General features: G+C 45.7%; 1 long non-coding RNA gene across 4 annotated transcripts; it reads right to left on the reverse strand.

Annotated features, from left to right (window-relative positions):
• Positions 1-5,018: 5,018 nt before the first annotated feature.
• Positions 5,019-21,189, reverse strand: LOC146205459 (uncharacterized). Of its 4 annotated transcripts, none has more exons than XR_014704180.1 (3): positions 20,968-21,189; positions 20,597-20,721; positions 5,019-5,296 (listed from the first exon to the last, which is right to left on the reverse strand). It is a non-coding gene; the product is annotated as an uncharacterized LOC146205459 (long non-coding RNA). The 4 variants fall into 4 exon arrangements; XR_014704183.1 differs by lacking the exon at positions 5,019-5,296 and adding an exon at positions 12,777-13,735; XR_014704181.1 differs by lacking the exon at positions 5,019-5,296 and adding an exon at positions 19,613-20,004.
• Between the last annotated feature and the right edge of the window lie 3,305 nt (positions 21,190-24,494).

Consider the following 24,494-nt stretch of genomic DNA (forward strand, 5'->3'; position numbering starts at 1 on the left):
TAAAGATCAGAGGAGACATCTTGAGTGTTTCTTGCGGCACGAAGACGCATAAGTATGAGCGCTTTCTTTGCGAAATTATTAGTGCGTTTACTAAGAACGACTCATGGGCTTCGAGGTATGGGCATGTTTACATAAGGTAAATCGGTAATTGGCCAATAGCAAATAGGTAACGATTTCGGCAACTGCGCTCCCGGCTCGCGGGGGTGTGCGTTGTCTCCCGGTAGCTAGGCCTCCTGCGAGGCAGGGAAACGGCGGCGGGGGTCGGTTGTAAAGAGACAGCCGGCCCAAGCTTTTGCTAATTCCCTCTGCGTAGAGGGTGAGCTGCCTCGGTGGTGCGCCCGCGCCGTTTATTTTGGTCACCCTTGCTGGCCGCGAATTTCCGGCGTGGATACAGGAGCCAGCGCCTCCTTTTTCAGTGAACAGGTGTTGTCCCACTTGCAAAAGCACTCTGTGCGCTTGCGGGATTGCCGTTCGACATTTAACCTTGCGAAAGGCGTGGCCCATTCGGCTGGCGAACACATTGAAAAGCGTGTGGTTGTCCGCCACAATTCGCTGAACGCGCGAACTGTAAAATGTCTAGGCAAATTACTGCAGTATTAACCCCCCCGAAAGTCAGGAAACGAAATGTGTGTCAGCGTATAATCTATAGATTACGCTGATAGGGTACCCTGTCTAAAAAGAAAAGCCTATGTTACTCCTTTCTGTCGATATCAGCTGATTCGCATTCCTTTTTCGAAATTTGGATTTATAACTCTTTATTTCGAGCTTCCCTTGCTTCGTATGCGGTGATAACCTAATCTTTAGTTACGCCTCGCCGCGGTGGCTCAATGGTTATAGGGCGCTCCAGTGCTGAACCCAAGGATGCAGGTTGAATTCCGAAAGCGGCGACTGCTTTTAGATGGAGGTTAAAAACAAGGCACTCGTGTTCTGTGCAAATTCATTGCACGTTAAAGAACCCAGGTGGTTCAGATTTTTGAAGCCCTCCACTACGGCGTCTCTCACAGCCTGGTCGCTTTGGAACGCAGCCCTATAAACCAAACTATCCCCTGTAGCTTTTCCAGGAATGCGCGACTGCTCTCTTCACTTCACCTCAGATATAGAAGGGCGTCCCATGGAGACTACGTACGTGCGACCTGGAAGAGTGGAAGGCCACCCACGAGCAACGCCCCGGAAAACTTGGAAAGAGTTAACTTGCGCGTGGCGATCGCTGGAGGATGATCAACGAGGCTGAAAAGTTGAGATGCTGAGGTTGTTGCTGTAGTTATTGGTGGGATTAGCCTTGAGTAATCTGCCGGCAATTGCTCCACCGCAGCAACCCTTAGAAATTAATAAAAGCTCTGATCGGTGACCTGCAAGTGTGCGTCGCCAAGTGCGCAGTCACCCACAGTAGGCGAGGCCGCAAGAGTTGTTGATGTGTCTTATCGGTCAACGCAGACAATTCCGTCCGAGTGTGTTGCTGTCATCTTCGCGCCCTGACTACTCAGTAGAAATGGAAAAAAAAAAAAAAAAAAAAAAAAAAAAACGCGCCACAGTTTGCAGCTCCTCGCTGAGCATTCCTTGAGTGTGAGGTTTTCGTCGACTATGCGTGTTATCGCGGCCGAACGCTCCTACACTGTCCAGACTCAGCCTCTGCCGACTTCTTTTCTCCACGCATGAAAATGCAAAGGTGGTCATTTGACATCATTTTCAAGATCCAGCGCGAATATCGCAAAATATTAAGGACGCGCTTATCCGTCCTTGCGCAAAGCACCCACGTTAGACCACGCTTTCAGCGTACTATTCTCCTAGCATCGAGGGCTAAACACATAAGTTCCCAGCACCGCTTCTCCCGCATTGCCTCGATTGGATTGCAAAACAGAATGCTACTTCTACCCCATCTGGTGTGATTGTGTGTTTTTTTCAATAAACTTCAGTTGCGAGTCAGCGCCTGTCCTGTTTGCATCTTGCTTCTAGTCTTTAGCGCTGGTTATTAATCATGTTGCGTGATGAGTAGAGGCCGGATTTTTAGGCACTATAAAGCACGTTTTAGGCGCCATAAATAGGCGGCTAAAGTTGCATTTTAGGCACCTAACGGAGAAAAATAGGCACTGTAAACTTTATCAAAAGTGCACACAGTTCCGAACTTCAGCGCGCAATATCTGCCATAAAATAAAACAAAAACACAGCAGGAATGATTTGGGACCTTAAAGGGCTAATGTCCAGGGAAGGACCTTTTAAGCGAAGTAGCCCAGTGTTTCCATCAGGTACCGGAGATAGTCTGTGCAAAATGCTACAGTGACACGCGCGCCGCAAAGCAACGAAAATACAAATCAAAACTCTCTCATGCTCTCCTTCGGGAATCCAGCTTTCCCGTTCCCTGCGCTGGCCCGTCGAGCCGCAGCTATGACGTATTTGTCGAGAATGACGTCCATTGGTCCGTCTCGCTGTCTGAGGGTGAAGGATGGGTGTCTACCGCCCGCTGCGCGCTTTTCCTTCACCATGGCCGAACTGAATCTTTGCCTGAATCCGGTGGAGCGCGCCCCCTCGCCCGGTTTTTTTTTATTATTTATAATTTTTTTTTTTTTGCGCACGTGGAGTGCCACGCCTCACCTCCAGCCAAACGCGGAGGAGGAAGGGGAATTTGTCTTGCGGAGGCTAGACGACCGGGCAGGAGAGTGAAAACCCTTTGCGAGGGAACGGAAGGAGAGAAACACGACAGAATCGGGTGATTGCGGTGGCTGTAACTGCGTTATTAGTGACTATTTTTAAAAACATTTTGCGGCCTTGCGTTCTGGGGGCGAAGTCTCACAGTCACAGGGGAAGAAAATATTTTCGACCGGAGGGCGGAGAGTGCGCCTTTAAGCAAGGTGCGAACATTAGAAGCCGTTTTTTTTTAAGGCTGTCGCGCAAATTTTCGTACAATACACATGCTTCAGCAGATCAAAAGGTCCCGGTTACCAACCCTTTTAAAACACTTTGGTATACCTCGAAACAAACAATGCGCTTGTGTACAAAAGTAGAAACAATGAACACCTTAACAGAAGGCCATGTATTTAGAAATTGATAGAAACATTGTCAATTCAAAGCATCTGACAAATGACTTGTCTTCGCTCACACAGTAATTGAACTTATTACAGGCATACACGATGCTTCAACATTAATAAATATGTTGCCATTTGTGTAAACAGTGTTTTATAGTTTGTGGCTTCACGTGTCTGGAGCGACGCGACTATCAAATGGTGCTTGCAATTAGAAGGGTCTGGAAACCATAAATACGAGATATTAAGCAAACATCATCTGCCAGCTGTCTAGTGTGTCCTGCTCCAACAAGATTACCGCCAAATACCATTTGATGAAGATGGCATGGGGCTAGGCACAAGGAACGAAAATAAGCCAGGTTACCCAGGTGAGTAGGTGCAGTGTTCACCACAGCCAACTGACGAGGTCATCTAATGTTGTCACGTGCGTGTTCTACTCAAAACCGAAATGGATTCGAAAGCAAACATAATCTGAAAGCAAACCCACAGCGTATTTCAGGCCCCTTTTCTGTAAAATAGGGCATTTTAGGCACCGACGTCAGAAATAGGCATTTATAGGCACTGACACCCAAAATAGGCATTTATAGGCACTTTAAAAAGAGTATTAAACATATTGTCAACACCTAATTCGTGCTCATATGTAAAAATGGTGCACCTACGAAGCATTGATAAAAAAATAGGCATGCCTAAAATCCGGTCTCTAGTGATGAGTAAGGAGTGCGCTACTGTATTTTTTTTTTTTTTTTTTCAACGAAGCCACTCTGGAAACTTTTTGACAGAAGTTCCTACAGTGACAGAACGTACGATATCTTAGAAGAAAAAGGGCTTTATTGAGCGTACAGATATATGTATGCAGGGAAAACATCTCGCTATCCTAAAGAGTATCGACAGGAAACACTCCCTGCTCAAAACTATACGGTCGTGAGGTTAGTGTGAAGAGTTCGTATTCAAAACGAGTTGAATCATTTCTATCTACTCAAGACAATATATGAGGGTATTTTTCTGGGACAGGTGTTTTGTGATTATTGTGGCGAAAGAGACGAAAATGCCCAGTAATGGCGATCGTGTCACTATAATCATCCTAAGCTTACAGGGGTCGGGCGTGCCAGTTTACCCCTTCTCTTTGTCCACTCCCTCACCCCTGCATAGAAGATTGCGTGGCCGGGTTACCCCCCCCCCCCCCCCCCCCTTCGCGCTGACTGAATAAAATGATGTTTTGTCCTCCATTTTCATCGTTCGTCCTTACTTACGGTAGAAATGAAGAATGACGATCTGTTTCCCACGAGGTCGGCATGGAGTAGTGGTTTGCGCTCTCGGTTGATGGGAGGGGGAGTGGTTCTCTTTCTGGTGGAGACAACGGATTTTTTTTTGTCTAAGTGGCAGCGTGATGGACGTTTTCTGATCAAAATTTCTTTATACGGCGCATACGAACCAAGAAAGGTTTTGACCTTAAAATGATGCCAAGCACCTGCAATCGTGCTTTGTGAGTTACATCAACTTAAAATTGCCCACTGTGGCGATGTGGTATATATAGAAGCCAATTTTATGGAAACGAGATGGTCCGAAGTTAGGTTATAGCGAAAAAAATAATAATAATAATAATAATAATAATAATAATAATAAGGCAGGAAGTAAGGTGGGAGGAGTGGAGGCTGAGGCTCCACGTGGGAATGCTTGTATAGCTCCCCCCCCCCCCCTCACCCCCCCCTCCCCCACTTTTGGTTCCGGCGTCGCTGGCATATCTTTTGGCGCTCACACAGAACGATAATAACACTGGCAGTGACAAAGGAAGCCCTAACCATGAGAGAGGGACCTCCACGTAGATATTTCTCTGAAGTGCAAACAATCCGATCAACTATGCAACAACTTGGCTTCAGTGCACTAGAAAAGGGGCTTTTATTAAAAAAAAAAAATCGTTTCTCTTAATAAATATGTCTGGAATTTGTAGGGCGATTCCTCTGCCCACGAGAGACACCTGACAGGCCGAGGCGAGGTGTGAAAACAACGGAGTTTTATTCCTCACATGGCGTCCGTGGCTGAGGTGAAGTGGGTCGCCGCCGGCAGCAAGCAGGAGAGCCAGGAAGACACCACGAAGGCCCCCCAGGCGACAATGCACCTCGCTTTTGTGCTCCGCGTGGGGACCTTCGCGGGAGGAGGAAGGGGCATGCGAGGCAGCGATGAGGAGTCCAGGAAATGCGCGCGGCATTTAAATGTGCTTGGCGCGGGCCCACAAACGGAGTACATTTACAGACCTAGACAGTTTTCTTCTGAAAATATATCTGCAAAAAGTAAATAAAAGTAAACAGAAAGTAAACAAACGCTCGTGTCATTTGTAAATACCCGAATGCACCACTTTTGAGGCCATTTTTAATGAGCTGGAGCACTCGGCCGAACTGGCCAGTTCACTAGTCGGCTCATCAGGTAGCCTGTTACGTTGAAGCGATAGCTCACTACGCGAGGTAAAGCCAAGGTCACCGTGTGCTTCCGATGACCTTCAAACAGACCCGAGGTCAAGTCGGAGCTTAACCACAACTACTTTGGGTAGCTATGTTCCCACTAAATGTCAAGGTCAAAGCCAAGGTCAAATATCAATGGACGTGGGAAGCAACTTAACGCGTGAGCAGCTGCGTGGCGAGACACATGTTCGCTTACTCGGAGGAATCCAAGTTCAAGGACGACCTTCTTTACGGATCACCGGATGCTCTCCATAGCCATAACAAAACAAAAACTAGGTTTAACCGAAGTTAAACAACAGCCAGTTTTTTTTTTTTTGTCATGAAATAAAATAGCATTTTTTTTTTGTCGATTTATTTTGACATATCCCCTTAACTTTACTGGTTTGGTTTTGGTTTTGTGGGGTTTGACGTCCCAAAGCGACTCAGGCTATGAGAGACGCCGTAGTGGACTCCGGAAATTTCGACCACCTGGGGTTCTTTAACGTGCGCTGACATCGCACAGCACACGGGCGCCTTGCTTTTCGCCTCCACCGAAAAGCGGCCGCCGAGGCCGGGATTCGATCCCGCGTCCTTGGGAACAGTAGTCGAGCGCCGTAACCACTGCGCCACCCCGGCGGGGACCTTAACTTTACTGTTCCCTTTCTTATTTTGAAGTTTTGCTACGAGGGCTTTTTTTTTTTTTTTTTTTCATACGTATCTAAATCTGACGTGAGAACCTATTTGAAATAGTTTAAGGCGCAAAAAACAAACACAAAGGTAAGTGACGGGACGGTAAGTGTCTGCTTTTGCGCCTTAAACTATTTTAAATATGAACCAAAACCAACTAGCCCAGCAGCAAGTGCTGACGTGAGAACTTGGTCACTGTTGAGAAACAAGAAAGAAAATCGGGGACTGGAGATTTTTTGAACTATATAGAAAGGATAGATAGCTCATAGAAGAGGAAACGGGTTAAGCCCGGTATGTGTGATTTTATCCCCTGCTCTACGCAGGGATTTCCGAGGGTGGGGCAGTATAAAAGATAAGCAACTGCTCAATGAGTGACTGCTAATGGTTCAAAAATAGCGAACAATTAATTCTTCCCAAAACCGAGCACCGAACCGTCCTCAAATCTCCCACTGGAGTCGTCGAAGGTTGCTTCTACCTTTCGTACACTTGCAGCGCCAGATCATAAATACTACGCATATTGGGGAATCTAGCTGTGGGGCCCTAAAGAAAGCGTCGCCCCTCGAAGTTCTGTCACTTGGACATGATCCGTCTCAACAGCTGCTGTTATTTCGTCCAAGGAAAGCGTGCAGTTATTTTCCTTGTTCATCATGGCCAGTGCTTTGTACATGTAGCATCAAACACTCAGTGAAGAATACCTGAAAGGAATGCCAGCTCGTAAGGCCTCTCAGCCAGAATTATGCCAGATATAACAGGGGCAGCCTAAGCTTCTGAAAATTTGATATCTAGTCGTTCCACTACGGGCCAGTCCCTGCTTGACTGGGAAAATAAAAGCATCGCCTAGACTGACGGGCACTGGGCAGAGCTGCCGAATTGCTCTTCATTCAAAATCTTCACATTTAGAAGAAAAAAAAAAAAGTGTGCTCTCAAATTAACCACTTTATTGAAAGTTCCCTATTCAGAGTCTAAAAAGAAAAAAAAAAAGGAGAAAGTGGAAGCGAAGTCTACGTGGTTTTTCATAATGCGCTGCGTCACATCGCTTATTATTACGAGATTTGCATGGCACCGGCGTCCACATGCCCACTTGCCTCGCGCTGCAAACTCGCGCTGCCCGCTAGCAAGTTCGGGTACTGCGCATGCGCACTTGCCTGCTCCGATCTGAGCGGGCCGTTAAGAAACAGCGCAGACGACAGCTAGAAAAGAAACGAGCAGTCTGAGCGTATGCAATGTCTCAATGAGCGCCAAATGGGTTGCTGAAAAACGTATTTTTTTTTTTTTTTTCACTCGCCGTTGATGTCGGCCATTGTTTGGAACACAAGTTGAGCAACGAGAAGAAACGATCGTTGCAACGCAATATGCGAACCGCAGAATGCCTTTTTCTGCTAACCGCGGTCGCTTATTCGCGCTGAAATTTGGCGCCTAGATGGCGTACGACTGTCTATAATTTTCAATACAGAGTTTTAATAACGTGCTTACCTTGTTCTATGCGAATTAATTTGAAATTCGCGTCGGCTGCTGTGTCGGCGACCTGAAACAAGAATCTTTTAGCGCAGTTGATCTTGGTGGCGGCACCACGGCAGGATAGTTTTACGTAGACGCTGCGATGATTGGTGGAGGAGTGAGCAAACAGTCTTAAAAGGGCTGCGAAACGCTTCGTGGTGTGATGTCGGTTATGCTTCAGGTCAATTCTTTATGTCACAAAGATACTAGCTCAAAAATAATTGCAAGAATCGGTGCACAGGAACGGGAGTTATTCAATGAAGAAATTTAAAAATAGAAGCAAACGAAAAACTGCCCTCAACTCAAATTTTGCGGGGCGTCTCACTCCCATTTCGCTCTCCCAATTACGTCATTGGGAGCCACCAATCAAAAGAGGCAAACCGGTGACATAGCGGAAGTTATCGCTGCATGGTTGCCTGCATATTTTAACTCGTCCCTGCCAAGACTGGCAGCGTCGTTTCTGTGGTTACAAACAGCACATGGGCGTAAGTTGACAGGCGTCGGCGTTGCTTCTACTTCGATGGTGATAAAAGGTGGATGGTCAGCGATGCTTCAGCACTGCTAGCACCTTAGGAGAGATCCACGTAAATGGATTTTCCCGACCTGTCGGAACTCGAACGCGAGATATTTGAGACGGATCGACTATCTGCGCGTTATTCCGTACGGGGATAGAGGACGACCAGCAGCCATCAAGTCCACTGCGCGGTGTTGACGATGACGATCGCCTAGCCACGCTGCCTGAAGATCACCGTGAAGCTATCTAGTCAAGCTGACGATGCGCACTGGTAAATATGAAATGCAACACTTTTTTGCATCTTTTCTTGGGACTGAACGAATGCTTGTAGAATGCACTGGCACGGCCGCTCGATGGCTCGATTTCCGCCAAGCCGTTCTCGATACCTCGCGGACTTCGAAAAACGTACTTGCGGTTGACGAGTGGAGAGAATACACAAGGTCTATGTACACTGATAACATATTATGAAACTGCTGCTACGGAGCGTCTGTGCTGCCGAGATGTTTAGCAATGTGCAGCCCGGAACCGGGACTGCATATGCCAAGACAATTTTTTTTTTGTACTCTGCCTGGATACTGAGGTGTTACGAGTAGCATACGGCAACCTCATCGAGAGGGCCAGGAACCTGAAATGAATATATCCACAAGTAGGTATTTCCGAAGCTGAATCTTCTAAAAAAGGCTGGCTCGCACGTTCACATATCGCATTTTGTTCTCTTTTTTGTAATGAGGCCTTCTAAAAGCGTACCGCATGTCCTTCAAAAATGAGAAGGGTGCAGTGCACCAAAAGCTGGCAGACTAGGTCTTCACATTAATATACTATTCATAAGGACATTCGAACCTTTCCAACATGTATGCATGCTGTAAAAGCACAGTATTTCACTGGTTTCACTAGTGCAGCTTATTCATTTAATATCCATTCATATAAGTACAAAGCACTATCAACAGTGTATAATGATTAATCTATTGTAGAACTTATTAGAATGGCCAACCTTTTTTCTTTCATTTGATACCTTTTTTTTTTCTTTTTACTTCATGCCATGAGAGAATAAACAACATTATTAATATATATATATATATATATATATATATATATATATATATATATATATATATATATATATATATATATATATATATATATATATATATACTTTAGGGGCTTTGTCCCGAGGTATGGAGGGGATTTGTGGAAGTATTCTTTTTGCAGTATGCTAGATATTTCAGTCAAACCAATATGGACTGGATCTTGGTAAATCCAGATATTGCTATTTCACAGATGTCTTTTTTTCATTCCAGATAATATTGTTTTGTGGTGCACCGCCAATTTACAACATGGATTTGGGGAAGACTTGGAATTGGAGAACAAAGAGTGATTCCTTCATGTGCGGTGGCCATGATTAGGAAGATGTTTCTCCCAAAATCTTGCATCGGATTTTATTATCATGAGCTGTGAGCAGCAAAAAAAAAAAAAAAAGTACATATAGCATTGCTTCATTGAATTCAGTATTACAGCATGAGGTATTTAAGCCAAAAAGAAAATAGTGTGCTTAAAAAGGTCAACATAGATAAATAACTTCTGAAGCACTTTTGTTCAGAGCCCTTTATTTTTTATTTACACTTTTCAGAATTATAAGGCCAAAATGCAGCAGCATCTTGAAACGAGGGCAAGAATAAAAAAAAAAGGAAAAGCGAATCCCCCCCCCTCCCTCCCTTTTTGGGAAGCCCGGTCTCGTGCCCATGGACATGTGTGGACATGATCCTTTATGGTGGTCTATCTGGTCCTTTAGACCACCATAAAGGATCATGTCCAGACTATCAACCACATAATAGTGAAATGCATACAGCATAACCCTCATATATAGTTTTCGTACATTATTAAAATGATCCTTTATGGTGGTCTATCCGGTCTTTTCTCCTTCATGGATCACTGCCTTGTCGTGGTGGAGGGGCTGGTGAAACTCGAAGTCGTGAGCTCTGCTGTGTAGGGCCACCCAAGATAGACAGGTCACGGCAGAGAGTTCCAACAAAATGTGATTCACTGGAGAAGATAATGGCAACCCACTCCAGTATTTCCTGCCAAGAAAACCCTATGGCCAGTCACAATAGCATTAATGATAGGGCGCCGGAAGGTGAGCCCCCTAGGTTGGAAGGCGTCCCACATGTTACTGGGGATGAACAAAGGGCGATTCCTAGTAGCTCCAGGACGAATGAAGCGGCTGGGTTAAAGCCAAAAGGACGCTCAGTTGTGGATGTGTCGGGAAGCGACCGGAAAGTCCGATGTTGCAAGGAGATGTATCACATAGCAACATGGAATGTAAGATCTATGACGCAAGGTAAACTGGATATCGTCAAGCGAGAAATGGACAGATTGAACATTGATATCTTGGGTATCAGCGAGCTCAAGTGGACCGGAATGGGAGAATTTAACTCCGGCGACCATTATGTCTTTTATTGTGGGCACGAATCCAAGAGAAGGAATGAGGTCGCTCTCATAGTAAACAGCAGAATGGGCAAAGCAGTGCTAGGGTACAACCCCAAAAACGACCGAATGATTTCACTTCGGATCCAAGGTCACCCTTTCAACATAACAGTTATCCAAGTCCATGCACCAATCACTACTGCTGAAGAAGCTGACGTTGAGAGATTTTATGCTGACCTGCAATGCCTTTTAGACCGCACTCCATCATCAGACGTCCTTTTTCTCATAGGAGACTGGAATGCTAACGTGGGGAGTGAAGAAATATCCAAAATTACAGGCAAGTTCGGTCGTGGTGAGCCAAATGAAACTGGGCAGAGGCTAGTAGAGTTTTGTCAAGAAAACAACCTGACCATAATGAATACTCATTTTCAGCAGCACAAGAGGCGCCTGTACACATGGACTTCACCGGACGGTCTGTACAAGAATCAGATTGATTATATTCTTTGCCGGCAGAGATGGAGAAGCGCTATACAAGCAGTAAAAGCAAGGCCTGGGGCCCATTGTGGCACCGATCATCAGCTTCTTGTTGCCAAAAAGCTTCGATTGAGGAAAACTAAAAGAACTAGAAGGCCTTTCAGGTGTGATCTGGATCAAATTCCATCAGAATATGCTGTGGAAGTGAGGAATTGATTTCAAGAATTAGATCTAGAAGACAGAGAGCCTGAAGAGATGTGGACTGATGTTCGTGATATAATACAAGAAGTTAATACTAAGGTAGTTCCAAAGCAAAAGAAATGCATGAAAGCAAACTGGTTATCTGAAGAGGCTTTGCAAATAGCTGAGGAAAGGAGGATGGCAAAAGTTATGGGGGAAAGAGAAAGATACAAGGTTCTCAATGCGGATTTTCAGAAATAGCAAGGAGCGATAAGAATGCCTTCCTGAACATACAAGCAGTTGAGGACAACAGCCAATTGAGGAACACAAGAGCTCTGTATAAGACAATTAAGGATATCAAAGGAAGCTTCTATGCTAAACTGAGTGTGATAAAGGACAAACGAGGCAGGGACCTCATTGAAGCCTCAGAGATAAAGAAGAGGTAGCAGGAATACACAGAAGAACTGTACAAGAAGGACCCAAATGTGCAAACCCAACATAAGACGGTTGTGATTACTGATCTCGAGCCGGGTATCCTGAAGAGTGAAGTTGAATGGGCCTTAGCCAGCCTTGCTAAGAACAAAGCTAGCGGAATTGATGGCATTCCAGCCGAGTTGCTTTAAAACCTCAACCACCCTTAAAAGCCCATAAAGCTTCTACTATGAAAAAATCGGTGAAATGTTTCCAAAACGCTCTTTATTAATCTGTGAACACATTTTCAACAAAAAAAAACGCATCAGCTTATAAGCGGCGGAAACACAGGTGTGGGAATATTCTTCCCAATGGGCTTTGAGCGCTTACCTACTTCTGGTGAAACTTCATGAAGTAGGGAACAATGCAGAGGTGAATCTTGCATACTGAACAGATAATCCTTGACCTCTTATCATTCTTGGCAGTTGAACAGTATCTGCAGCGCTTGTATGAAGTTGCCGCTTCCGGGAAGTGGGGTGTGGCGGCAAAGCGAGTTTCATCTGGCACGCCAAGATTTTTTTCTGTCTTCTTGATAGAAGGTCGTCGTGGAGCAAGGGCAGCTGATCTTTTCCTGCTACTGTAACCATTCACAAGCTGCCTTGACAGCCTTATCAGGAAGCATAAGTGGTCATCGCAGCCAACGTTTGAAAGTCGGTACAGCACATAGCTGTTTACAAGAGCGCAGTACAAAATGAAATAAAACAGGCGCATCCACCACTTTCGAGACTTTCTGCTAACAGTGTAATACTCCCTAAGCTGGTCAAAGCGGTCTACTCCGCTCATGTACTTTGTGTACTCGATAACAGCCAGAGGACATTGGATGTCAATTTTAGAGCCGTCCTTCGCTTTCTTGGAAACTGTGACTGTGTGCGAGGGATTGTGGGCAGTCGTGAGCACATTCACAAGCCTCTTGTCCTGCCACTGCAGAGCTGCGACATTCCCCTTTACACGGTAGGTATGGTCCCCTTCTTTCATCTTCTTTTTGTTCTTGAGGGTGTCGGGAAGCCCTTTCCTTTGCTGTCGCACAGTGGCAACTGAATATATGCCTTCTTCAAACAGGTTTTGCAGCAGTTCTGGTGACGAAAAGAAGTTGTCGAACACCACTAGGCACTCGGTTTGTTCAAGTCCCTCAGTCAACTTCTTCACCACACGAGTGCCTAACCCGCTGCCATCGCTCTCTTTTCCAGTGTAAACATCAAACTGGATCACAAAACCAGTAGTGGCATCTGCGCGCACCCAGACTTTGAAGCCGCGCTTGATCGGTTTCAGAGGCATATACTGCTTGAAGGACTTCCTTCCCTTGAAACGAACCATGCTCTCGTCGATTGAGTAGCAGGCAGATGGTTCGTAGCAGTCGTCAAATTTCCTCATTACTGAGGTCATAAGTAGCCGATCTTGTGCAATGGGTCATGCCCTGGCTCACCTTTTGGCACTGAAGTTGCGTTGTCATTGGCATGAAGAGCCCGCAAAAGCATAAAAAACCGGGATCTTGGCATGATGCAATTTATAGAAGGTACGGTCAGGTCGCTGTCGGTGCACCAGTAATCTCTTCTGTTCTCGAGCTTGTGGAAGCCCATCTTTATAATCACACCTAGGAGCGCACGCATCTCTTCGTTTGTAGTGTCTTGCCACCCTTTCAACTTCGCTTGTTTTGCAAACAAGTTAGTTTCACGCACGAGTATTTCCACAGCTTCACCGAACAGTGCATCAAAAATCTGCAAAGGTGTGAAGTTCTCAGGGAGCTTTGATGAAGCTGGTGGTAGGGAAGAAAACTTTGGAATGCTTTTTTCTTGCGGAAGAGAGCGTATTCCCCAGTCTTCGTCATCACTCTCCTGTTCTGCAACACTGTCGCTGCTGGAGTGGGCATCTGATGAGTTTATGCAAGGCGCCAAGCTGTCCTCTTCATCTTTCGAGCGGGTAACAACTGCTGCTGGCTCATCAACATCATCATCTTCTTCACTATCCGTTGAGCGATCGACGTCATCAGGAAGTGAAAAAAACAGATCTAAAGCCTCTTCAGCAGTCAGACGTCCGGCCATCTGGAGGCAGAAAAAAAGATGGGCAAACACGCTTGAAATTCCGCGAAAAGCCCGTAGGGAAATATGTTCCCATATGACAGGTCTGAGTGACACCCTATTTTTTTCACATGACAGCTAGTACAACGCTTTAAAACACTATCATACATTCGAGGAGACTTCAACCTATCGATTGCATATAATTTACTTACTTTAGTGACGCAAGAAACCCAGCATCCGTGACTTGTTTTCCCTGTGGCGATCCACGCGCGTAAGAGCACTCGGAACGAGAAAAAAAGGCGCGAAGTTGCGAAAAGCCTGCAGTGGCACCTAGCGGGTTGCAGAGAAAACGATAATTTTGTTTTGTTATGTTCCTATGGTGTTACACTAGATGGCGCCACAGTATTGTAAGGAAAAGATGATTGCTTCAGCAATAGGAAGCGTTTGAATGAAGTGGGAAATATATTCCCTGTGGGCGCTTAAGGGTTAACGTTCTGTATACATTGTCAGCAAATTTGGACAACCCTGCAGTGGCCACAGGATTGAAGGAGGTCAGTTTACATCCCCATTCCAAAGAAAGGCAGTGCCAAAGATTGTTCCAACTACTGCACGATCGCGCTTATTTCGCATACTAGCAAGGTGATGTTGAAAGTCCTCCAAGGTAGGATGCAGTAGTATGTGGATCGGGAGCTTCCAGACGTGCAAGCTGGGTTTCGCAAGGGCAAAGGAACTAGAGACCAGATTGCCAACCTTCGCTGGATCATGGAAAAAGCAAGAGAGTTCCAGAAACCCATCTACTTCTGCTTTATTGATTATGCGAAAGCGTTTGACTGCGTAGATCACAGCAGATTGTAGCAAGCTCTCCAAAAGATGGGAGTTCCAATTCACCTAATCGGTCTCCTCAGGAACCTCTTTGAAGGGCAAAAGGCCACAGTCAGAACTGGGCATGGTCTTACTGATTGGTTTACGATTGAGAAAGGAGTGAGACAAGGCTGCATACTGTCACCCTGCCTATTTAACCTATACGCTGAGGAAGGCCGGTCTGGACGAGTCTTCAGCTGGAGTGAAGATTGCTGGAAAACGTATCAACAACCTTAGATATGCGCATGATACCACTTTAATGGCAGAAAGTGAAGTGGAACTCAAGAGACTTGTGATGCGTGTACAAGAAGAGAGTGAGAAGTTTGGGCTTAAACTGAACATTAAAAAGACAAAGATCATGGCATCTAGCCCTATCAAGTCCTGGAGCATCAAGGGACAAGAAGTGGAAGCTGTAACAGATTCTCTCCTCTTGGGCTCCAAGATGACCCCGGAAGGAGACTGCAGCCATGAAATTAGGAGACGCCTGCTTCTGGGATAGAGAGACATGGCTAGCCTTGACCGCCTAGTGAAGAGCAGAGACATTAGACTGCCAACCAAGATCTGTATAACTTGTGCTATGGTCTTTCCAGTTGTGATGTATGGATGCGAGAGTTGGACTGTGAAGAAGGCTGACCGCCGAAGAATTGACACGTTTGAATTGTGATGCTGGCGGAGACTCTTGAGAGTTCCTTAGACTGCCAGAAGATCAAATCAGTCGATATTGTCGACCGTAAGCCCTGACTGCTCATTGTAGGGTCAAATTCAAAAGTTAAAACTCGGCTACTTTGGTCATCTGATGAGAAGAGAGGGGTCACTGGAGAAAGATTTGATGTTGGGAAAGGTTGAGGGTCACCGGAGAAGGGGTAGGCAGCGAACGCAATAATTAGATGGCATCCTCGAGGCACTACAGATGAAGTTATGTGATGTTAGGATGATAGTGAGAGACCGGAAAGCGTGGCGTGATATGGTCCATATGGTCACGAAGAGTCGGACGAGGCTGAACAACTGAACTGAACTGATCTGGTCCTTTGGTTATTGAAGTTATTGAACCCTTTCTTCACATTTTTTTTTTGCTACTGGAATTGAAATAAACATTCAAGAAAGTTTGTCATCGATGTCATTGGGAAAATAAAGAAGCTCGAATGGAGGAGAGGGCTTGAGAGCAGGGGGGGGCGGGAGGGGCAGTGCCCCTTTTGAACCCCTACGACGACACCCATGTTTTTGCCTGTACAAAATTTCCTCCTGTTGACCCCTTTCAGGCTACTACTGTTCTTCAGAGCATGCTCAAATTTCTTCACATGTCAATTACCTTCAAATCCTTATCTTTGATAGCTCTGTCAGTTCCAAACTTCCTATTAGGTTACAGGCTCACATGCTTTGGCATTTCTTAATCCTGTTTTTCATCTTCTAGAGAGTTTAACCTCTAGAATACTTTCAAGCTAGCACAAAAGCAAACCCATTGTGACCTGCCGAGTGTGTGCCGTGTGCAATCGAATGGTAGTGATCAGTGAATTAAAGATTCTGTCATCCACCCCCATGACACCCCACCCTCCTGCACATGGCACAAATGTTCTAGAGTTCTAAATATTGGTCTAGGAAATTGTCGGGTAATTTGATCACTGTAGTTGCTGCCACAGTATTAAAAAAACATTTCTAAAACATCACCACAAACACATGCCAGGTGCTCCTTTGGGCATGTCCTATATAAAAATATGAGTGACTTTGGAACCATGCAGACAACCTGCACCGAATGCAAACATATGGCAATTGTCACTCGACATGCAGCCAGTGCCGTTGTTCAGTTCACTTGGATGACAAATGAATTCAAGGGCAGGTCTACAGCAGAGGCTGGAGGACAAAAGTAAGTGTGGTTCCACCAGTGGCAATACACATAAGTTCAACCTGTCAGTGATGTCTACAAGTTTTCAGCCTTTGGATTCTGTGTTCTTGTCACCTCAGACAGAGTGGTAGGAGTCTAAATCAACTGATATTCAAGGAGCTGGGCATCAGTCACAAAGCCACAGTTAAAAACCAGAACAAAGCTACCATCTTCCACTGAGGCACATACACAGAAGCAACAGAAAAAGTTTGAGCAGAGCAGTATTCTCACAGCTGCTACTTAATGACATCTGAGCAAAGATCGGCGATGTTCTAAGGCAAGTGAAATTTCCTGATATATGTATTGCACCGGCACTTTCGTCAGTAAAATAGTTTATGCTGCCATTTTTACGAGCAAGAGATATGCCACTTGGCAGGTAAGCTTTGGAGAGGGCCAATATTGCACCACAGGTATTTTTAAAAATAATGTTCGTTCAAGGCCACCCCACCACAGATGCAGTGCATTATAAAAGGCACATTTCAATGGTTTTGAGTTCTGCAAAGTTTGACACGGTCATATTTGAGCTAGACAAACTTTGATTTGAAAATGACAACCACCAGCTCAAATATAGTATAGCTGTAGGAAGTTACTTGGGATGCCAGGAGCTATTGCTGGACACATGAACACAGGGCTCCGAACAAAACGTAAAGGTCATGCAGATTTTTATTTTTGAGCTGCTTATTTTTCAGTCTCATTACCTCACAACGTCGATAAAAGATGCAGACTGGGACACACACTGGACCACAGTAGTTAGTTTGCATGCCACTTGTGAAGTCATCTCTACCATCGAGTCTGGAGTGATCTTATAGCTCGAAGATATGGGCGCTATTGCTGAAGCAGCTCGAGCAATCAGCTTGCATGCAGGGTACCACAGTGTCTGGCTCAAATGCATTCACTGAGAAACACTGTATTTTGCAGATGCAGGACAACACTTAAACTCAGGGCACAGATATTCAGATACAAACTTCTTAGCAGGCTCAGTTTTGGAATTGGCAACAAGGAACGTTCAATAGTGTAGGGGCAGCCAGTGCAGGTAGCTACCAAAACTGGCATAAAGTCTATTTAGAAAGTCTCAAAATCGTGTATAGCACCATACCATTAGCACCGTTTATTCACGATACAAATTTTGCCACATGCTTCGACTTTTGGCACCTAAGGCAATGGTCACTGAATACGATGACTGAATGAAGCCCATGATCAAATTTTCAAGGGCACTTAGTGCTAGCAGTGAATATCAGGACAAGAGAATTAGTAGAACTGCCCATGAACATTCAGGAAGATACAGGAGCGGAAGAAAGGAACAAGGACATAGAAAGAGAACAGGAAGAATGCTGAACACAGTGGCTGTAGTTGAGCAAGATCATTGTGCAAGTACTATATCAAGACCCTTGATAACACACCTGCAATTCATATAGTGCAGCAACAAGGTTTTCATCCTGGTGTCGGCAATTTTAGATACAAAGGATGTGACCTGCTTTTCTCTACAGACATTCAGTGCTTATCCCAGCAATAATAACAGGCCTGGTGGAGTTTTGCTTTTTTAAACGGCCCCTTTCTCTGTTATCGACACAAGGGTAAGGATTTATACAGCAACTTTCAGATGCAGCAGCACTTCCTAAACATGTTTGGCAGCTGGCTGCAAGGAGAATGTCATGTACACATAGTATGAGCGGCTTGATGGCACACAGATGTCTGCTTGTTGATGAAGCCGCACATTTTCTCGGCTGTCTCCAGAACAACATATGGCAGCAGCACTTCCCACTGCCTTTTTGTTCAGCATTGTCTGACTGGTCCATATTAACGAGTGCACCTCTGCACATTGCAGTCACATAATGTGCAGAGCCAGACATTCTTGTTTACTCATTACAAAGGGCATGGCACCTTATACATGCTGTAAAAAGTTCTAGCAGGTTCTCTTCAAAGGCGATGAACTTCCTCTGGGAGTGTACTGAAGCACTGGGAGACGCATGACCTTTGATACAATATAAATAACATCTAGAGTAATAAATAGATAAGAATAGTCATAGTTGCTACTAGAATAGAGATGGAGAATGCTGTTTACAACCTCAAAAGGATCATAATTGCAGAAGTGAAGGGTATAAGCTGAATTGTAATTAAATGACTAAAGCAATGGCTCATAGGTGTCATCAGCAGAGAAATTAAAAGGGGATGACTGAATTGCTGTTGATGATGATGATAAGCTCTTTATTTACTCCCAAAAAAGGGGAACCAGCAGAAAGACTGGTTTCACTGCTTAGAGAAGGTCAGCAGGGATCCCTTGGGACTCTGCGGCCTCCAATGCGCGCAAAATGAGCTGGCGCTGTTGGGCGAGCTCGGTGGTACGCAGGAGGGACTCCCATGCATCCACTGTAGCTGAATTGTCTGCGTTGTGTCGTGTACATGTCCACACCATGTGAATGAATGTGGCCGGTTGTGAGCAGTGTTTGCACGTAGGTGCAATAAGATTTGGGAAAAGTTTGCTATATAGCCGTGGGTTTGGAAAGGTTCCTGTTTGTATTTTGCACCAATGGACGGCCTCGTGCGGGATAGTTCCTGACGTGCAGGGGGGTGTAGACACCGTTCGAGCTGATAATGCTGGAAGATGTCCGTGTACGTAACAAGGCGTAAAGGAGTGCCTTGGGGAGTGTCAGAGAAAGTGGCAGGCTGAGGAAGGTGCTCTGCCCGGTAGCTGAGTTCTTGGGCTAGAGCATGCACCTGTGCGTTCCCACTGAGCGCCTCATGGGCTGGGGTCCATATGAGAAGACGAGGTGTAGACGGTAAGGGGAGAGATCGGAGGATAGTGTGCGCCTGTCGGGATATACGACCTGCATCGAAGTTACGAATTGCCTGTTGAGAATCACTAACGACTGCTTTGGTGGAGGGGTCGGTCAGAGCTAACGCGATGGCAACCTCTTCCGCGGTGGTAACAGTTGCGGCGTCGAGGATGCTGCAGGCGTTGTGCCAGTTTGGGTGCGGTGCCAATGCAACCGCAACCATAGCGGGGCGAAGGGGGTGGTGGGAGGCATCTGTGTATGCAACGTCAGGGCGACCGGCAAAACGTTTGTAGAGTTGCCGGGCTCAGTCTGCTCTGCGCTCTGTATGATACTCTGGATGCATACGTTTGGGAAGCGGAGGTATATGAAGACTGAGTCTCTGCTCAGGCGTGAGGTCCATATACGTAGAAGTCTGAGTGCGATAGTACATTTGGTTAAGGGTCCACTGGTGCTAAAGCACCTTGCAATGACAGGGTCTCCAATAATCTACAGTAAGGAGCCTCTGCCATCATCAGATGTGCCACCAGCTTTGCATTTGATACAGCCCACTTCAGTGAACAATACAGGCTTTGTCCGTGTACATTTATCTTTCATGGCCTTAATCTCTTAAACGGCCTGAACACCTGAGAGTACAGTGAGACATTTCCAGTAACGCTGAGAAAATTAAAGCCAAGGCGTCAAACAATTGCAAAAATGCATTCAAAAGACGTATTGCTTCATCGTGCTTCAAATGGAATACAGCCTAGTTCACCCCTGTGAATGAGTTACGAATTTGCGACCTGCGAGAAAAAATCCAAAAGGTTCGCATTAAAAAAAAAAAAAAGAAACGAAAACACCTAGCACACGGTGCAAAATGTAATTCTATTTGGCATGCATGGGTTCAATTCATTAAAAAAACACAATACAGCGAGATTGGCTGAAAATACGTTTTATCCTCTTCGTTGCGGCAACAGAAGCCGCGACAAGGAACAAGTAAACGAATGTCCCAGGGCTGTAAATACGTCACAGCTTTTTTTTTTCCCTAGTGACAATGGAGCAAAGAAATGGTGCGCTTGCGGGGAATTTCGCCGACTTTCCTGCGCTCCACTGTCAATGACGCTGACAATCCACGCAGTCGATGGTAACGCGATGTTAGAAGTAATTCAAAAGGATGTAAGCTCAACGATCGCTCACGCGCGGTGATCTGACTGACCACTGTCAGACGACAGGCGAGAGCACATTGAGCTGCTCCCAGAGTCATTACTCGTGATGGTGAGTCTCTGAGAAAAGAACAACAGTAAAAACATTGCAACCCCGATTACGTAAGAACTTCGGTAGGCTCCGATTGGCATGACCTTTTACAGCTTATAGCCAATGCGTCACGATACTTACTTTTTTCGATCGATGTTTTGCGTAATCGCCTGCCACCGTCAGCACCGTGCAGCATCGTACCCGCCGTTGCTTGTATAGTCAGCGAATGCCGAATCTTTGGTGAACCTTCGTTGTTGTTGTTGTGGCTGTAGGAAGAAAGGAGAGAAAATGCACGGGCCTGCTACTGGCTCTGTAGCTGAGCCACCTCCGCTGCCTCATGCGGACAGAAGAGAAAATGGACAAGAAAGAAAAAAGAAGAGGGAGAGAAAGACGCTCGCCGCAACAACAGCAGTCGTCCACCACCACCGAAACATTGGCGGGTGGAATGACGGCCTACAACAGATAAAATTTCAGTAGCAGGCTAGCCCCCGCCGCAAGCGGCGGTGACTTACCTGTTCCCCATCAGGGCCAGGATCAGCCACCATTTCGAAGGAATTTCGAGGTCGTGCTCGAGTGAAACGCGCCGAGCACACCCGCCGCTTCGGTTGCTCGTGAATGCCCACAGCTTCCATCCATGTTTTTTTTCGCTCATTCCGAGAGGAAAATATATGAAAGGACATTCTTCCAGCGCTTTCACTGCTCGAGTAGCGCGGCACTGCGTAGTTTTGCTAGCGAGAAACTGTTCAGACAAAATAGAGGGCCAAAGCCATTTGTGTAGAAAGACGCTAAATTCCCCGAAGCAGCTCAATAGCTAGAGCCTCTAGCGGCGTTTTTTTTTTTAATACTTTGGAGTGCTTTGACGAAAGCAAACACGTTGGTTTTGTAGATATAATAGAAAACACAAGAATAATACTGAACTATATTTACATATGAACCCTTTTAGCCTTGAATTTATTTCGTGTTTTCTGGGTCGCACAGATTGCAGACGACACGTACGAGTACTGCAAGTACGCAACAACTTCAACTCCTGCCATGGCACGGTCACGATCCTTCTTGCCCCGTAATTTTGGGGCGGACACTAACGCTGCCCAGTTAAATCCTAATCGTGGTAAAGCGGAGAAGCCGAAGGAGGAAGCGACGGCGGCCGTAACCATTGCAACGGAGTCGACCAGTGGCTGCAGCTCCTCACAGGCTGGGGCTTCCGTCCCGGAGGCACAAGTCGACCAGCCACAGACCGGCGTCGCCACACCTGAAAGACAGGTAGATCAGCCGAAGACCGAGGTCGCCACACCGCAGAAACGAGATGATAAGCCGAAGATCGAGGTTATCATCCTGGATGACGATGACTGATTTGAGCCCGAGTATGTAGGATGTTGACTTGAAGTTCCACTTTTGCCTCCCACTCGGAAAGTTGACGAATTACCAACCATTTGTGTCATATTGTTCCATTTTCTTTTAATAAAGCAGTGTTATCCAGTGCGTGCATGAAGTGCTGTGCTCGAGATGGCACTACTGCGCGCGTGTGTGCAATGCGTCTTGCGCTCACCGTCGCAGATTTTCCTGCTTGGCGTGACGACGCTACGCCTTGTTCGTACATTGCTGAATGGCTCATCTAAACAATCAGATTCGCATACTGGTCTTGATGCAAGTGCCGCATGCAGAAAAATCCTTTCCAATTTTACTACGAAACCAATACACGCCAGGTATAACCGCTCGTCGCTGTGTGTCGTGTTCGTGTCAGTGGTCCCCGTGCCGGCGCTAAGCCTAACAGAAGAAGAAGAGGAACGCTCGGTCACCCGTAGCTAATGCTTTCGTTTCATATTCGGTTCAGCCTTCTCATTTTTTCCATCGCTTTCCGTTCACCCCTGCAGAGTCACACTAGCATGACGCGACGCTGGTTTGGTCTTTCGACACCTTTTCTTCGTGGTGTCTGCGTCTGTGTCATAATGCGCTGACGCGAATAGTCGACCGACGGTCAGCGCCAGCTCCGCGTCGCTCGCAAGACAGCAGCCTACACTGCAAAAAATGTTTGTGAAAAAAAGAGAAACGGAAATTTTATGACAGATTTAATGACCTAACAGGTCGGTTCTGATTTGTTTTCTGTTTTCAATTTCTCTGTAATTTTGCTAATATTGTCTGTTAGCACGTCTTTTTGTAATTCAACAGAATTTCGTTTTCTAAGTTTATGTTAAAAAAAAAACGCCTAATTTGTGATCTCACGGATTTTGCAGTCAATTATTTTTTTGTAATTCCGTGATCCGCCTTCACGCGTTCCACTGCACCACGGCCGGTCTCGAGGGAGAGCGCGTTTCTCTCTTCTCTTACCGCCTCTCCAATGGGGTCTGTTTCCACCGCCCGCCGCGCCTCGGTGGGGTCGCCACCGCCCCACTGCTGCTCCTCCGTTCCTCCGCTACAGCCGTTCACGCGCAAGGGAAACGCGCGCTCGCTCTTCGCTCCGCCCGCATCGGTTGCAACCGGCAGGTCCTGATATTTCACCCCTTATGGCTTATAGGAAGAAGCCGTAATCAGCGTCTGATTTATTGTGTATGAGCAATAAAATAGTCAATAATGCGCGTGCGCGCGAGAGCGCGCGCGCCTTCGTCAGTGCTGTCGCGCACGGTCGAATGAAGTTTCGGGTCCACTTACATCAACACTTTTTGCCCCTAAATTTTTCACAAATCTATATGTACCATTTTATGCAGTGTGCCTTTGAAAGCTGTAAGCAGGTATAGCGCGACCTGACGCTAGTGCATGGCAAACTGTTCAGTTGGTATTCTGTCAACCGCTGCCGTTTTCGTTTAGAACAAAAGAGGCACTGACGAAAATTCATAGCACGTCTCAGATTCAGAGTAAGGAACAAAAATTTACGCATACAGTTAAAATTTCAGTTGTCTAGTGAAGTGGGCTGTTCTAGCTTCGTTTAAAACAAATCAGTAGGTTGAAAGACAGCAGATGTATAAGTACGCTCGCGACTGATGCACACGTAGACAGTCGTAGTCAGATTAATACAGTGATAAAAAAATAAAAACATTTAATCAAGGAAATGGGCATAAAAACAGATATGCATAATTGAAAAGAGCAGCAAGCAATAAAAAAAATGTCCTTCAAAGTTAACACATTGCCCTCATTCATCAAAACGGTACATGCGGCTAGAAATTTAAAGTCTCAAAATATTTCTGGACGGTTTGTGCACATAAGGAGCTGGCCTTTCGTTTCTGTCTGTCACCTTCTTAGCATAATTGACAAGAAGGATTCTGAGAAATTTCTCACATATTAAAGAAGCGGACCTTATAGCATGGCTATTGTCAATGCCTTCCAGGCAACGCAGCAAAGGTGAGTTCTCAAGTGCTGGCTGGATTAAGATTTGAAGGACTTCAAGGACATTTGTGTGTGGAAGGTGCACGACAGCTTTTTCAAAAAAAAAAAACACAACCTTGTCCAAGAGGGCTACAAACTCTAGTTTTTGATAATGCAGTCCGCTAGAATCTTGTCCTCCCAGAATAGTGTACATGGGGCTGCTTCTTTCGCTGGTTTCAAGAAGGATAGCACAAGCGTCACACCCGAAGTCACTGATTAACTTCACAATTAATGTATCCAGCGACGTAAGCTAAACCAGAATACGTGACAGTAGGTAATAGGATGACAGGAGATACCATCACGTCTTTCAGTTCCTCGGTTACTGATTGCGGCAGAGCTGAAATGATTTCGTCGGTGTCGACACTAGGTGCCTATAGGCGCGCAATACAGCGCGACATACAACTCCTATAGTCACCTCTGAATAAATCGCACAGAGAAAAGCTTTTATATCCATTATTGAGGAGTGTCCCTTGAGTAACAGTGGCGAATGTGTAATAAGCAAAGCATTCTACTAAAATAATGGGGCAGCGATTGCTCTCTAAGGCAGGCATTACTGCACAGATAGTTACAAGGAACTATTAGTTCAAAAACATACTAGAAAAAGAAAGAAAATATTGCTAGGAATTAGTGCTTGAAATAGATTTCCTGTTTTTTCATGAAATAATCATGATATCATGTAAAC

Source organism: Amblyomma maculatum, chromosome 1 (genome assembly GCF_055883805.1).
Source record: "Amblyomma maculatum isolate TAMU_Amacu chromosome 1, ASM5588380v1, whole genome shotgun sequence".
NCBI lineage: Eukaryota > Metazoa > Arthropoda > Arachnida > Ixodida > Ixodidae > Amblyomma > Amblyomma maculatum.